The sequence below is a fragment of the Apteryx mantelli genome, chromosome 1 (assembly GCF_036417845.1).
Source record: "Apteryx mantelli isolate bAptMan1 chromosome 1, bAptMan1.hap1, whole genome shotgun sequence".
In the NCBI taxonomy this organism is placed as follows: Eukaryota; Metazoa; Chordata; class Aves; order Apterygiformes; family Apterygidae; genus Apteryx; species Apteryx mantelli.
Window position 1 is genome coordinate 63,219,195 of NC_089978.1, and position 16,208 is coordinate 63,235,402.

Below are 16,208 nucleotides of genomic sequence, written 5' to 3' on the forward strand. Positions count from 1 at the left end.
TATAATAATTCACAGCAGTCATGTAATAATTAATTTCAACAAAAATTGAAGACATTTTAACTTAAAAAAAAAAAGGACTATTTGAAATGACCTTTAGATACTTATAAGTAATTTTGCCTATGATATTCATCATCACTGTCACCCTCTTTGCCAGAAAAAGTTGTTTGTTTGGCTTGGAGGACTGCTCTTCATTTTCTTTACCTGCCTGCTCGTCTCGGATTCACAAGTCTCCCTTGAAAAAGTCAGTTTGGGGGGTGCTGTGTCAGAGGAAAGAAATCTGCTTTTTAAGCATATGTTTTAACTGGTAATGGATGGTCAACCCAAAGCTTCCAGAAGCAAAATAAAACAAAGCAAAACTCTCATATTACTACAGCATATTTCATGTGTTGGAAACAAGCAGAAACCAATTTTGTGAATACTTTGTACTACTCGGAGCTTTATTTGGAATTACTTTTCATTTGTCTAGGATGCCAAGTGCTGTACTTGCTTTGAGTTTCATGCTCCTGGACTCAAAGAGAATTATATTAAAAAAAAAAAAAAAAGGATACTTTTTCTGTACATAAAAATTTCACAGCTTTAAAGTTCATTATCTCTACTCCTCCAAGGCTAGAAGTGTGAACTGGTTGGAGAATGCTTTTCCGGCTACAGTCATGTAGATATCTGTGGCTGGGAAAATCTATGATGCCTCCTGAATACCTTTTACCTATATTTTTACAGAGTTCTTGAAAAAAAGAAAAATATAGAGTACTTTATAAGCCTGCTTAAAAACTAAATAAATGATGATTACGGTCTGTAACCTTGTAGAATCACCCGTCTCTTGAAAAGTATCATAAAACTTTACCATTCTGATTTTGCTGTCTGTTATAGACATATTTCATTCTCCTTGCAATAGTGCATGACTCTACACAGATCTGTATAGAAATAAGTCCCCATGTCTGAACAGGAGAATTAAGGATTTGATCTAAATTTTGTGGAAGTCAAGAGATGTTATGCCAGAAAAGAGAGAGAGAGAGAGAGAGAGTCTGCATAATTGAATAACAGCTTGAAAAATAATATATTTGAAATGGCCTCAATTACTAAAGAAAAAAAAAAATTAAAGAATGGGTGTGGGGGAAAGCAACAGGAACTGAGTGAAGGTAAGAAATAACTAGATAAAGCTAAATATTAGGTAAAATAAAGTCAGGATAACCTCTATTTACCCACAGAATAAACTCAGTGGTAATTCATGGACACATCCAATCATGCAGGACAACACTAGACTGTAAACTGTACACTGTACAGATATATAAATTATTGATAATACTCTAATAGCAGTAAAATGAGTCAATGATTTAATTTTCCATCTCCAATTTTTATTCCATGAAAAGCCAGTTAAGTAACAGCACTATTTTTCATCATGAAGTAACCTTTACGTTACTTTATTGTTCAGTGTTCTCCTGGGGAAATAGGCTTTGCAATTTGTTAAGAGGGCCAATGACATGTTGTAGAGCAGTACATATCTTCTGAGTTACCAAAATTATTTTAAATTTCAGAACTCATATTACAAGTTTGAGTCTCATGTATATTGCACACCACTTTACCTTTGCCTTTTGTGGTTGCCTTGATATTTGTGAAGGTTTTGCATCAAAAATGTTGTTTCCTACTATTTGCATCTTCCTCTGTTTTTTCTCCAGCTGGCCTTTGAAAGGTGGCCCTCCCACTGAACATGGAAACTGTACCATCTGGCTGAAAAAGCCAAAGACTTTTGATCTCTAACAGAAGCTACTGAAGCTATAAAACCAATCAAAAACAAAGAACCAACACAAATAAGAGTAAAATTGTAGACTTAATCATTAATCATTAATTATGCAGTGATAATCATAGTGATAACTGAGAAAAGGGACACAAAGACAGCAGTGCATAAAGACAAGGGAATGAAACCGCCATTCAAATTCAGTAACCCAGAATAATCCATGAACAATGAGAAGGTATGAAAAGTTCAATTTATACCCTTTTCTATAAAGATTTTTAATGAGTTTTTTTTTTAAGTTTGTATTCTAATTAATATTTTTAAATTTTTATTTTTAATTAGCTTAACAGGAAGAATAATTATTATGGAATTGTATGTTGGGACAGATTTCTTAGCGAAGAAAGATTAAAGACATGATTTTATAAATAAATCAAATTCTTAACAGAAAAATTTCATTGAGAAATATAGTTTTGAGTTAGAAAAGTAATTGAGGAAGGCATGCTTAATGTCATTAAAACTTCTAGGCTCATTTTATACATGAGGATTCATGTGTACAGCTGTGTATACTTGGTATGTATTTTAGTATGTGGATATACATATGAGTGTACATATTCTGTTCAGATGAGTTATTAATAGCAAGCTTTTGTATATGAATTTACTTTGCTTTCTCTTTGATTTGTACAGACTTGTCTTTTGTTTTTTCTTTAATAATTTGACAAACTGTCTTAATTGTACACTTCCACTTTTGCAATTTCTTACTTTAATTTATTGCCTTTTGATCATTTAGTATTGGTATGTCTTGATTGGATGCCTAGGTTTTTTTTAACAGTGAAGGGAGGAATGCCTAATTAATCAGGTGCTGGATTCTTTCAAGGTAAAGCTATGTGTTCAGGGTTCTTTAAAAAGGAAAAGTGCATATGTACTATGCATGTGTAGGCATGAGTGGCCAGTCTGCATTCTAAATGGCCAGGTTTCTAATGCTTCTACTATTAGAAAGTGTTCTTAGTGATTCATGGACAACATTAAAAAGGAAAAGTAGTGTTATCTCAATAGGAACAACTCTTTGAACATTATCCGAAAGTTTTTGGGAATGCTGAAATCTTCCTTTGTCATTTTCTTTGCACAGATATGGTCAATAGGCTCTGCTTTAACTCTTGAGGAGTGTTTGCAAATCTTGCACTATCCGTTAAACATTACTAGACTCTGTAGAGATTACACTAGACCTGTACAAAGTTTCTGCAAAATGCATTTTGTACCCTGTGACTCTTGTAAAGGAGTAACTATTTACAGAGGCTACACACAGCAGTTCAGAGCTGTTACATTTCACCCTTTGGCAAGTATCGATATTTTATTCACGCAAATGTATACAGAAAGTTGTTTGGGAGTTCTGAAGAACAGTTAGGAAGATTTGAGAAATATAAAAGTTACGGTGAATCAGCTGATGTTAGTTTTGCTTTTAAAGATCAGTAATGACTCTACATATTTTCTCCAAATTTTACAGACATAGAATATAAACTGTTGACTCAATGCATAAACATGATAAATATTTCACCTGAACATGTCTTTCACCACAGCTGTATGGTTAGCTTAGAGTGGTGGGACGTCCTTCCTGAAAAGCAGTAGTCAAATCTGAACTAATTTAAACACTTTAACCATGAAAAATGTGAAGATTGTTTATTCTAGGGGGTGAATGAAGCATACTTAGTCTAAGTTTGTTGACAGATACATATAGATTATCTTCAGAAACAGAAATCCTGGCTTTGCTGAAGTCAGTGTAAAATTCTCAGTGACTTCAGTGGAACCAGGATTTTGTCCAAAGTGTTTGAAACAACTGGGCTGATGCCAGCCAAGTTGCTGATAGACTTGTGTGGATTTGCAAGCGTGTTTGATTTTGGTTGCCCTTGCAGCGCCAGAAATAATCCTTCATCTAGTCAGTTAATATTCCTTTGAAAAACAATGTCTACAGCAATAATTATAAAAGAGCTTCTTCTTTGACAAAGAGAATAGTGCTCAAAGTATGCTCTAATAGTTAATTAGATACTTCCTTTTCTCCAGCATGTATCTCTCCTTCTCTGTCTCAAAAGAATTTAAAAAAGCAATCCAGCACCGCAGAAAATAACAGGGAGATATAATTCAGTTCATCTTGTCAAGCTACGTCTTTTAATGATGGGCAGATTGTCCTGGGGGTTCTTTCATGTGTGATGCAACAACAAAATATATTTTAGCAGTAATTTCTAACTGAGAACAAGATTATGCTGTGTCTGACATCCAACCAGCCATGAAGGGAGCTAAATACAGTGGCTGCCCTGGAGAGAATCCAGCAGCCACCCCACATGAGAGCAGTATATAACAGATGGGACTAGGATGACTGATTTAATTAGAATATTTTAATAGAAGAATGGAGAAACATTGCATAGCTCTATCAGTTAGTGAAAAACTCCATTAAATTCCCCAAATTAATTGTTCCATAGGGAGAATATGTCAAATAAAGCATATCTCACTGTAATCTCTCTCTCTCTCTTTCTCTGTCTCTCTTTCCCTCCTTCCTCTCCTCCCATTTTTTTTTTTTTCATTTGGGGAAATTCCAGATGATCTTCATGGAAATGAATATGTTACATTATATTTTTTAATATAACTAAAAGTCTAAAAGAGAAATAAGCATTTACAGATACTCAAATATTTATCTAGCTTTATCACTTAAAATTCTGGACTGCTTAAAGCATATGAATTTATCTCATCCCTGAAGTTCCAAGGATTCCTCATTTTAGAAACAGCTTTCCTACTCATAAGTTCATAAAATAGAATTTTTAATGACAAATCATTTATTATATTTCATATAATATATAACCTTTTTCCTAAACAAAACTAACTGGAATTATTATTTTTGTTAATAGACAATGGGTTGCATTTTGTATTTTAATTGCTCATTAAGGATCATAAAAAGGTAAATTAAATGTATTTTTTTTTAAACAAATATTAAAAGATTTTCATGTGAGAACTTTGCAGTTGTCCCAGTAAAGCTTCATTATATAGTCACAAGACTAAGGATTCTGGAAAGTACCTTTCCAATCCTTAATATAATCTGTATTAAAGAATTTTAGCCAAATGTATTTTCATCATTTAGGCTTGAACAAATCATATATTTTACAAAATAGAGCTGGCCTACCGATGATAATGAAAGAAAGGCATACCAAAAAGCTTAGCAACACAGTCCTTAATGGTAATTCAGCTCTTGGAATAATGGAATCTATGTCAATTAACCATGACAGAATTTCCTATTCAGTAACTGTTCAAGTGCCAAGAAGAAGAACAAAATAGTCTAACTAACAGCACAAGAAGAGAATCTCCACATTATTCTATGGAAACTTCATGTTACATGAGATGTTAAAGGTCTAGAGATTTATAACAATAAATTGAAAGAGGACAAACAAGATACTTGAAAATAATAATAATAAAACTGAACTGGGAACTTTTTTTTTTTTTTTAATCTAAATATAGGGCTCTATTGTTGACAGTGATTCACCTACACTGGTCTGATTTCTTTCTTTCCTGTAATAAAACATAAAAGATTTCAATACTTGAAAGTGAAATTTAGCACATCCAGAAGTAAACAAAACAAAAAAATCCAAAACCAAAGCACATCAAAAAACATGCAAGTAGCCTGTGGAACTTCATTGTCATAATGGCAATTATGACGTAATGGCATAGGGACATTCAAAGAAGGATTTTATTTTTTTTACCGAGAATGAAAATATCTATAGCCATATTCAGTAGAATAAAATACATGGTCTCTATTAACTATTCCCAGTAAGGGCTGTATAGAAACTTCCATGGCAGATAACCTACTGTATACAAGAGCAGAACGGGAAGAAAAGGTGACTTGCCAAGCTGCAGGGTGGATACCAAATTGCGTGATCTGGAGTGCACACACCATGCTGCATGAAGATAGAGAGAGGAGAATGGAGAAGGCTCTAGTGCAGTTCCTGAAGGATCTCCACATCCCTGATAAACCTGTGCTGCTGTGAGGCTATTCAGGAGCTGTGTTTTACAGACACCTTTTTCTGAAGTAGTCCTTACTAAACACTGTTAGAGATTTGGTCTACTGCATCACCAGTCTATTTTCATATGAAAATGGTTACATTTTTTTGTGATATCTAAAACTACTTTATGTTTTACAAAATACTACTTGGCTGAGGAGTTAGGCTAAATAAGGATACCGTGTTTCTTTCTGCATATGATACCTAGACGTTTTCATTTTCATGATAATTTCATGAAAACAGCCACCTTCTAGTCCTTTTCATTTTTCCTTGAGGGTTTTTATATAAGAATTTCATTCCACAGTTTTGAAGCTTTTTATTTTGTTTTCCTTGAACTCTACATTATTCTTTCTCAGCCTTCAAGAATACCCCATGACAAAAAACACATACAGTCACTCCCAGTTCTGGAATAGCTCATAACTGAAATTGATGCTGTTGGTTTCTACTGAATACTTTGAAGGATAGTTATATAAAAAAAAAAGTCAGCAAAAGGAAAAGACCCACATTTTTTCCCTACTGTGTGGCTTGTTGATTTGAGCTCTTTTAAGATTTTCATTGTTGAATGGTTCAGCGTGGCATATATTAATATACTTTCTCATCCGTTGTCAGCCACTGAATATTTCAGCAGCAGACTAAATCAGAATCCCATAGAGCTTAAAACTTGCACCTCTGCAATGTCCTCCTGACATTGAGAGCCTTCCAAAGAAGAAATTAATGTAACATGCAGAATGCAATTATGGTACAATTAATGCCTCAATTGGAACACCATTTCAGGTTAAAATTTACAGTTTCTAGTGCATCACTAAGTGATACCTTAAATTCTCTGAGTTTTGGGAAAGAATTAACTTTGCCTTAGTGATCATATATTAGTAACACTGTGTCATGGCTTTTGTTGTACATACTGAAATTCAGCAGTACGTTAGTCTCAGTGATTGCAAGAAGTTTGCTTGTTAAATTCACTAAAAGCACTAAACACAAGTCCTCTACTACTTTAGGGTATATTGTTTGCTTTGGGAGAGACTGATCACAATACTTTCCTCTTCATATACTATATTCAATACATGCAATATTCATTTAATTTTAATTTGTTGCTGCCCCCATGCTAGTGAATTGGGAAGCTAAACATTGTTCAAAGTTTAAGAAGAATAGGAAGAAAAGGAAATGTCAAGTATAAGCTAAATGAGTTGATCTTCAGAAGCTGTGGAAGCAATTGTTATTGAGGTCAAGTAGAATGGGCTTTTGAAGAACTGATCAGAAACATAATATTTCTGTTTGTCAAACAGATACCGTGGGTGAAAATTGATCACATGAATGTGATATTAGTTAACTCCATATTAATCAATGTTCTGCTTGCAATTCATTTTCAATTAACATTTTAACTTCATCTTTTATTATAGTATGTAGAAATATTAAAAAGCTAAAAACAGAATAAAGCTATGTGTTTTTCATCACAGATTTGAAACTAGAGCCATCATATGGTTAAAAAAAGTCCATGAAGGCTTCTACAAGCGTAGACTACCTGACATCACATTATGTTCCTTCTCTACCTTTTCATCACTATTTGCAAATAGTTTGCAAATTTGAGGAGTGGTGTAAAGGGGAGATGAAAGGAGGTGGAAATGAGAGGAAATGAAGGTTTTCTTTTTTTAATGTCTATAGAGAGTAACTAAGGTCACAGCTGTGATTACAGATTTTGGATGCTCTGAAAATGGAAATAAATAATAAAGCTAAAATTTTGCTACAGTGTGTATATAATTTGAACTAATTGCTCTGTTTCCATTAACAATGAATCAGTTTCTCAGTAGGAGTATATTATTTATGAACATTTATGTTTTCCTTTTGTGAATTGAGTTATATTTGCATGAAAATGTTTTTATATTCCTACATTCATGTATTTTTGATGCAAAGTAATAATTTTGTAGAATTTGAAGTTAAAGTAAAATGTGGTTGAACTGTAAAAATTTGGGAAATGAAATAGTATAAGTTTTGTGAAACAGAAACCAAGATTATGGATATCTTTCAGCTCCTAATTACTGGCTATCTTTTCTATGATTTTTCAGTTGTTACTCTTGTTCTGATTAACTGAAACTAGAAGGAACCCTAAAATATATAATTAACATTTCTTTTACACTTTTTGTCCAAATCCTGTAAAAACACCTGATATTTCTGAACCTGTAAAATAAGACATTATTACATAATAATACATAACATAAGTTGTATCTCAGATATAGGACTACATTTTCTTTGAGTAAATAAGTGACCTTACATTTAATAGTTCAAGTACCTATTATGGTCACAAAAATCTAGTCAGCAGTAAGTAGGAACACACATTTGATGGAATTTCCAAGGCATTAGATGTTGAAGTTTGATATCTGATGTTAGAATAGACTCACAGGATCTATCAGATAGGAAGGGACCTCAGGAGGTTACAGTATAACCTTGTGCACAAGCAGGGTCAGCTGTGAGATGAGACCAAGTTGCTCAGGGCTTTATCCAGCCATATCATGAAAACCTGCAGAGGTGAAGACTGTCTAAGCTCTCTGGGCAACCTGTTCCACTGCCTGACCTCCCTCATGGTGAAAAAGGTTTTCTTTATATTCAGTCTGAACTTCTTTGTCTTGTTTATGTCCCTCTTACGTTCATTGTATCTTGTCCTCCTCCCATGCACCACCGTGAAAAGCCTGGCTCCATCCTCTCTGTAATGTCCTTGTAGGAGACTTCTTAGGTCCCCCCGAAGGCATCTGTTCTCCAGACTGGACAAGCCCCATTCCCTCAGCCTCTCCTTACAGGGCAAGTGCTCCAGTTCCTGACTGTCTTGGTGGCTTCTGCTGAACTCACTGTAGTTTATCAGTGTCCTTTCTGTATTAGGGAGCTCAAAAGTGGATGCAGTACTCCAGATATGGTCTTAATGAGAGCTGAGTAGAAGGGGATAATCACTCCCATTAGTTGAGTTGTCTCAAGTAATCCCTAACTCAATACTCATCCACTGCTGGCCACTCTCTTCCTTGAAGCCATTCACTCACCACAGAGGCCTAGGGGATTCTTTTGTTGAAGATCAAGGCAAAAAAAATAGCGAGGGTCTCAGTGTCATCTGTGTCTGCTGTTACTAAATTACATGCCCCCTTTAGCACTGGGTCCACATTTTCCTTGTTCAGTATTTTACTCCTGATTTAGTGGTAGGAGGTCTTCTTGTTGCCCTTGGCATCCTTTGTTAGTTTCAACTGCAGCTGAGCTTTGGCTTTCCTAAAGTCATCCACACATACTTAAATTCCTTCTTTGCAAACTGATTCCACAGCCTGTATGCTGTTTCCCCCCCGCCACTGGAACTCCGTCTTGAGTTCCTTGTTCAGACAAGCCAGTCTCCTGACAATCTGTTTGTTTTTCTGACTGTCAAGACAGCCTGTTCTGCTTAGAGGAGGTTGTCCTTAAGTACCCACAAGCTTTCCTAAGCTCCTTTAGTCTTCGGAGCTGTCTCCCATGAGATCCTGCTTACCAGTATCCTGGAAAAGTCAAAGTCTGCTCCAGTGCAGTGCAACCAGTTATTGACCTGAGGATCTCTCTGCTCTTCTTCAAGGCTTTCCCCTTCACCACAAGTATTGAGGAGAACACCACCTGGGCCCCCATACCCTGCACCCTCTCCACCAATTATGGTTATATATTTAACAACTTTGGCGGTATGGCCATGATGGAGGCAGGTCATTCACACGAAGAGTAATTTGAACTTGGTAACCTGTATATGGTCAAACAAAAGAGACATTTAATGAAATATATATCTAGGAAAGACAATGTTGGCCCCATCTCCAAAACAAGGAATATGTTCTGGAAAGGTAAGACTTTGAGTAGGGTTTGTGATTCATAATGGCAAGATATTCTATGTGAGTCCTTAGTGCACTCTTACAGAAAAAATAGAGTTGAGGGACTTTTGATTGTATAAACTAATGTACATGTATAGAAATGGATAAGCTATTCTATTCTGACATGGCTTTAGTGAGACTGGCACTAGAATGACATATACAGTTCTGATATTTAGAAGTTTGAGTCAGTAGGTAAATAATGTCTTACAATGACAAAGTTAAGGAGACCATATACTCCTTCAAATTAATTTTAAGAGTCGACTTACTTACATCATGTAAGTACATTCCAGGAAATGGTAGTAGATGATAAGAGGCTTGTGATTTCAAAATAAAGTGCAACAAGAACAGCAAGAAAAAAAATTTTTTTGATTTTTTTTTGGACATTCTACAATACTTCTACAGCAGCGCCATTAAAGGTTTGATCTAAATCTTGCTGAAGATAAAGAGACCAGGTACTTGATTTCTTTTAATCTTTCATCCACTTTTTTTTTTGGGGGGGGGTTCTCCCAAAATAGTCAATTTCTCACTTCGTGGTATTCAGCTTCTTAGTATGTGATCAACCACAGGATACCAGTAAAGGAATTGAGCACTACCTAAAGAGAATAAAATGAATAGGTGCTCCATGCTCCAGGATCACAATCTCTTTCCAAGTTTTTGTCAACTAGCATTCTGTTTGCTTGTACATATCTTTGATTCAAGTTGACCATCATATAGTGAAAATATATAGTGGAAATCTCAGACTTCTAGTTTAAAACTAATCTTTTAGACAAAGCAAATTTGGAAATATGAGTTGATTTCAGTTGAGTACTAGAGTTGAAAAAAGCCTTGCAGCCATGTTTTACTTCTACAAAAGGAGGCTTGGGAGATTCAGAGATATCCAGAAAATTTCACTACATTTATATATTGTCTACATGAAAAATATCTGAAATAACTGTCTCAGTAAACTTTAATAAAATCCATAGAACCACCCTATTCTTAGAGATGTGATAATGGAGGTTTTGAAGTTTTTTGGCAAGAAGAAGTGCAAATCAGTGCTTGGCAGACCTTCCCTAAAAATGCTACAGTGGCTGTGTTATATGATTGCCTCTCTGTCTCTGAAAGCACAACTGCTTTTCTCAGAGTAAGGTGAGTACTGTAATGAGAGCTGTGTGCAGAACTGCACATGGTAAGTGAAGTCATTAGTTTGTTTTCGCCAGCTTTTCTGCTGTTTTTTTTAGTTACCTGGAGCATATGCTCTTAGATTTACCTTTCCCTTTTCCTTCCTTTATACTAATACAGCCAACCTGGGATTGAAGCCAAGCATGATTAGAACTGACTTAAGAGTTTCAGTGTAATATGTGTAGAGTTGCAGTTTCATCATGTTTATATAAAACAAACAAAACTCAAAACCCTGATAAAGGAGAAGATGTCAAAATATTAGGTGCATTTCTACAGTTTTCTGCTACTATAAAGTTGCATCCATGAAGTGTTAGAGTAGTGTTAGGGTACTGTAAAACTCAGTCTTCCCTGGATGTCTTATTAATGAATATAAAATATACTAATGGAGAAAACTCTAAATGAAGAGCCTGATTAACAAACTTCGTGTGATCCTATCCAATATATAAATGATAGGGTCATCTGGGAAATAGCCCATTTAGACTGGTCAAAGATTTAAATAAAAGATATAAATTCAGTAAAAGCTATCTAAGTGTTGCAAAACTATCTCAGTGTAAGATGGTCTAATACGTGCCCAGGCAGAAGGGAGAACTGAAACTAATCTCTCAGGCACCTCTTTTAACACCTGATATTCTGTTGTTCTGCATCTCACACCATACTCCACTTCCCACAAAGACAGCTGGTAGAGGTAGGGTTTGGATGTTCATTAAACTTAAAACTAGGTCATTTATCATTCACCGTATTTAAATTTTTTATGACAAATGTAACAAATGCATAAAGATCTAGTTATATATGTTTTGATTAGTAACAACAAAGAAAACTTTTATGCCTAACAAGATAATGGAATGAAGGCAGCAACAGAAAGAACCGTAATTGGCTGACTCAAAGTGTCAGTAGGTCGCTCACAACTCACACAATTTCTGAGGAAACCCCTTGGCATTCTTAGTAGCATTTGCTAATGAGAGGGCAAATAGCTGTGTTCTTGGCTTCTATGAAATAGGAAAAAAAAAAAAGAAACAGTGAAAACCTGTTCCTAAAATATGGAAGCAGCAGAATGTCATATCGGAAGTGAAATAAATAAATACATTCTTCTGCTTTTTTCTTTGAGATTGATTGTTTATTTGAACATTTGCTATTTCTTCATTTTCAGAAATACAGAGATAGTAAATTCACTGGTAGAGAATGCCCAAGCGTGTTTAGTCTGAGACGCTGGAAAAAGTTCAAGTCCACAGTATTCTTTAAAAATTCTTTCCTTCTTTTTATTAATCAAAAGGCAAATTACTTTTTCAGAAATATGTAGCAATAGAAAGCCCACATAGTAAACAGTACCTATCTTACTATCTTCCTTCTTTATTGTCCTGCTAATATATCCTTTTAATTTACCATAAACCCAGGACCTTCTAAGATTTCTAACTCCATGTAGTGTATATTACTACACATCTAATGAAAAGAAGAACATACCACTTCTGTTTTTCACCAGCTGTATCACACAAACTCAGTTCAGTTTCATATTTTGCTTTGAAGAATATCTCATGATTCAAATGATGAACTGTTTAATGCTGGACCATATCTCCTCAAAATAAGTGGCAAATGTTAATCTCTTTGGAACAGGGTCAGACAGTTCAAAAAAGAGAGTATACACAGTGATCTAATACGCAGTTTAAACTTTTCAAGGGTCATAATATCTGATGTAGTCATGGCTGTAGAAGCCTCAAGAATAAAAGGTTTATTGTGTCCATGTAGACTGTGAAGTATTTGCATACTTGTAAGCAGGGAATACTGAATTCTTATTTGTAATTAATTTATCTGGTGACCTATAATTTAGCCTTTGTTCTCTTACTGAATTATGTATGAGCCAGTCGCAATTTTGGAAAAATGTGTTTATTTGTACCTTTTCTAATTTTCGCCTACAGTTAGTTCAGTCACTGTTAGCTGCATTTGCCTAACCTTGCTTATGAAGTGCAAAAATATATTGGTAGAAAAACTTTTGAAATACATGACTTCTGCTCTTATTTTTCTTAGTTTAGGAGCTTTCTGAGTGATTTTACACTGTCACTGCTGTTCAATGAGAATGGAACATTTATTAACTGACAGTGACACTGTTGCCATCATATCATACAGAGCTTTTAAAATCCATAGCAAGAGGCAGCTTCCTTCATTATTAAGTATTTCAAATCAAAAAAGTGACTTTGTGCAATTAATGCAGAAGATATTGACTGTAGAGTATGAAATGAAACATTCCTGGCCATCCAGTGGCTTGTGCTATTACTCTTATCAGTGCTGTGATATCCTGTATTGCTGGCTTCTGAAACATTTTTCTTAGTCCACAGAGTTAATAACATTCCTCAAGAACAGTCAAAAAGTGAAATCAGAGATATTTAAGTGGTGTTTTTCAGAACTATTTTTAATTAGAATACTTAAGTATTCAATTACAAATTCAATACACAGATACATCAGTGGTTGTAAATTGTGCATTTATGTTGTTATAGAGGTATGGTTTTCTTTTCTTTTTTTTTTATTTTGCCTCTCAGCTAACACCCCTATTCAGCAACATGCTTAAGTCTGGGTTTAAAATTAAACATTTGGTAAATCTCACTAAAGTCAAGTCTACATTTGCTGTGCTTTCTCATTAATTATAGCCTAGACCTAAAAGCAGCTATGTCAGTTTAGACAAGTGCTACATGACAGTATGCGCTGCTTAAATTACTATAAAAACACTTCATTTAAAAATAAGTGTTTTTATAATGAATAAAATTTTGTTCCTGAGCTTTCTTATTCAAATATTCAGGTAAGTGGTGTGAATAGTGAAATGACAATGTTTGACACGGGTACAAATTATTCAAGACAGTAAAAGTTCAAGCAGACCAAGAATGCTCACAGAAGAGTTTCATAATACTAAGTGACCAGGCAAAAATTGTAGATGAAATTTAAGGCTGATAAAATCTAAACTTTCTACAAAAGGAAACATCTGAATCTTCTATAGAGTGATGATTTCTAAATTAATTATTACTGCTTCAGAAAGAAATCTTAGCTTCATTGTGAATTCAAGAAGCAGTCAGAAGTCAAATAGCATGTTAGAATTTACTAAGACGTCAGTAGAGAACAAAGCAGAAAAGCTCATTATGCCAATGTATAAATCCACAATGAATCTGTATCCTGAACACTGCATTCAGTTCTGGTCCCTTCATCTATAATATGTTACTTTGGAACTATAAAATATATGGAGAAGGGCAGCCTCAACTATCAGAGGTATGTAACGGCTTCCATACAAGGAGTGATTTCATAGAGTAGTATGACTGAATGGTGGATTTGGCATAAAAATCAAAAATGAAACAAGATAGTTAAATTATTCACAATTTAGTTTAACATAAATGAAGGGATATCAAATAACCTTGTCAGGTAGAGATTTTAAACAGAAAGTACTTTTCACACAATGCATAACTGAAGAGTACAACTCTATTACAGGATGTTGTAGATGCCAAAAATACAAATGTGTTCAAAACCAATTTGGCAAATAAATGTAAGCAAAGTCCATCCATTTCTATTTTCTAAAGCAAAGATGTAAATAGCAATTTCCAATTCGAGAGGAAAGATATTTCAGTCTTTAAGCAGGGAAAATGTTGAAAGTTTGGAAAGCACCATGGTTATCCCTATATTTTTACTCTTTGCTTAAGCATCTATCTGCTAGCCCTGCATGAGGGTATAGGTGTATAGTGCTAAATAAGAGGTCCAGGAACTGATCCTGGCCCAATAGTATAGGCTGGCCTGTATTCATATTGTATATTTGTATTGGAGAAAGTGAGGTGGAACAGTCCACAACAAAATTGGGGTGTGAGCTAATAGTGAAACAGCCGGAGACAATCAGAGCTCTCTGTCCATGTTCTATTTAGCATTACAGATGTACTCTTAGAGACAGGATTGTAGTCTAGATGAATTTTTGGCCTGAACTATTTTGGGTATTCTTGAACTCTCATGCCTGTTGATTAAAGTCAATTAAAGTTTAGATGTGAAGAAAAATGTATATACTGAGTAAACCAAAATTGCACAGCTTTTAAGGTTACCAGATAGGAGACAGTTTTGGCAGAATGTATTACAGTTTTTGTATGAAAGCATGGAGAGAGAGTAGCTTATTTTTGTTGTTGAGGGTATTTTTAGATTCCTGTTTGAACAATCAGCTATTGTGGCTGATCTTTTGGGAGGGGAAACTCTCTTGCATAAATGCACTGGCTTTGGAAAACAGGCTGAAGACACAGATAAGAACAATATGCTGATCTAAGTTGTGTTTCTGGTGATTAGGAGGGCTTTAGCTTGTTTCAGGAGAGGACAAAAGCTAGGGACTGAAAATCAATGCATCCCTTTCCTATTCTCATGATTCAGCCAAAAAGGAGTTCTTGGCTGGATTGTGGCTGGCAGCCAGGCAGTATTTAGCTCATACTCTGACTTTGCTTTGGTAGTCAGGCTGGTGAAAGCAACCTTCTTGGCCTCAGGGGCAGGGAATAGAGACTGTAGGAAAATGGCATTCCCCAACCAGTGTGTGGGATAGAAGTCTGATGCTCAGCCATAAAAACAGACAGACGTGATTATAAATAAATAGAGGTGTTCAGTTCTTCTTGAGAACATTATTCCACCAGTGTCTGAGTTAATTCTTAATAGTCACTGTAAGTCAGAAGAGGTTTCAAACTGCTGTAACATAATGCAGAGGAATATCCATGAGCAGCATCAGGAGATTCAGAAAATTCAAAACTGAACTGAAAGATATATTGCACACATCCCTCCTTTTTCTTTATACACTTTGCTAAACCTAGTGATCTATTAATTGTTTTATTTTTCTTGTGTACCAATCTTTTCTTGTCTGTTTTTAGTCTTTTGGCTAGTGACAAGAAGAGAAATAGAAATGGCTTCTGGCAATTGGGAAATCTTAATTAGATATGGTGCCGATAGGAAAGTGGACAATAGCACTATGAGGAGTTAGGTTTTAATTGATTATTAGATGTTATATGTGGCATGTTCCAAAGATCTATAAGTTTCAGAAGGAAGCACTGCACAGTAGTTGCACCGAAAGAAGCTTAAAGTGTACTTACACTGTCTTTTATATTTTTAATCTTGGAGTACTAAACTTTTTAATTCTAGAGAGTCCATCAGTTTGCTGTTTGGTAAAATCATGTCAATGCAAAACAACACAAATGTCTATTTCATTTTTTACTGTCCCCGAATGTCTCTTTGCTTATCTTTGGTATGTGAGGTGGAATGGTTAAGTTGCACATGGACGTTATGCTGGTGGATCTATCCTAAATTAAGAATAGATTGAAGATACAGATTGTTTTTTGGTGGAAAAAAACCCCTTTTCTTTCTCTCTTTTTTTTTTTCCTGTTTGTCACTTGTCTTGAAAGCTGTTAAGTTCTTAGAAGCTGTTTCTTTTTCAGTAGCCCTTGT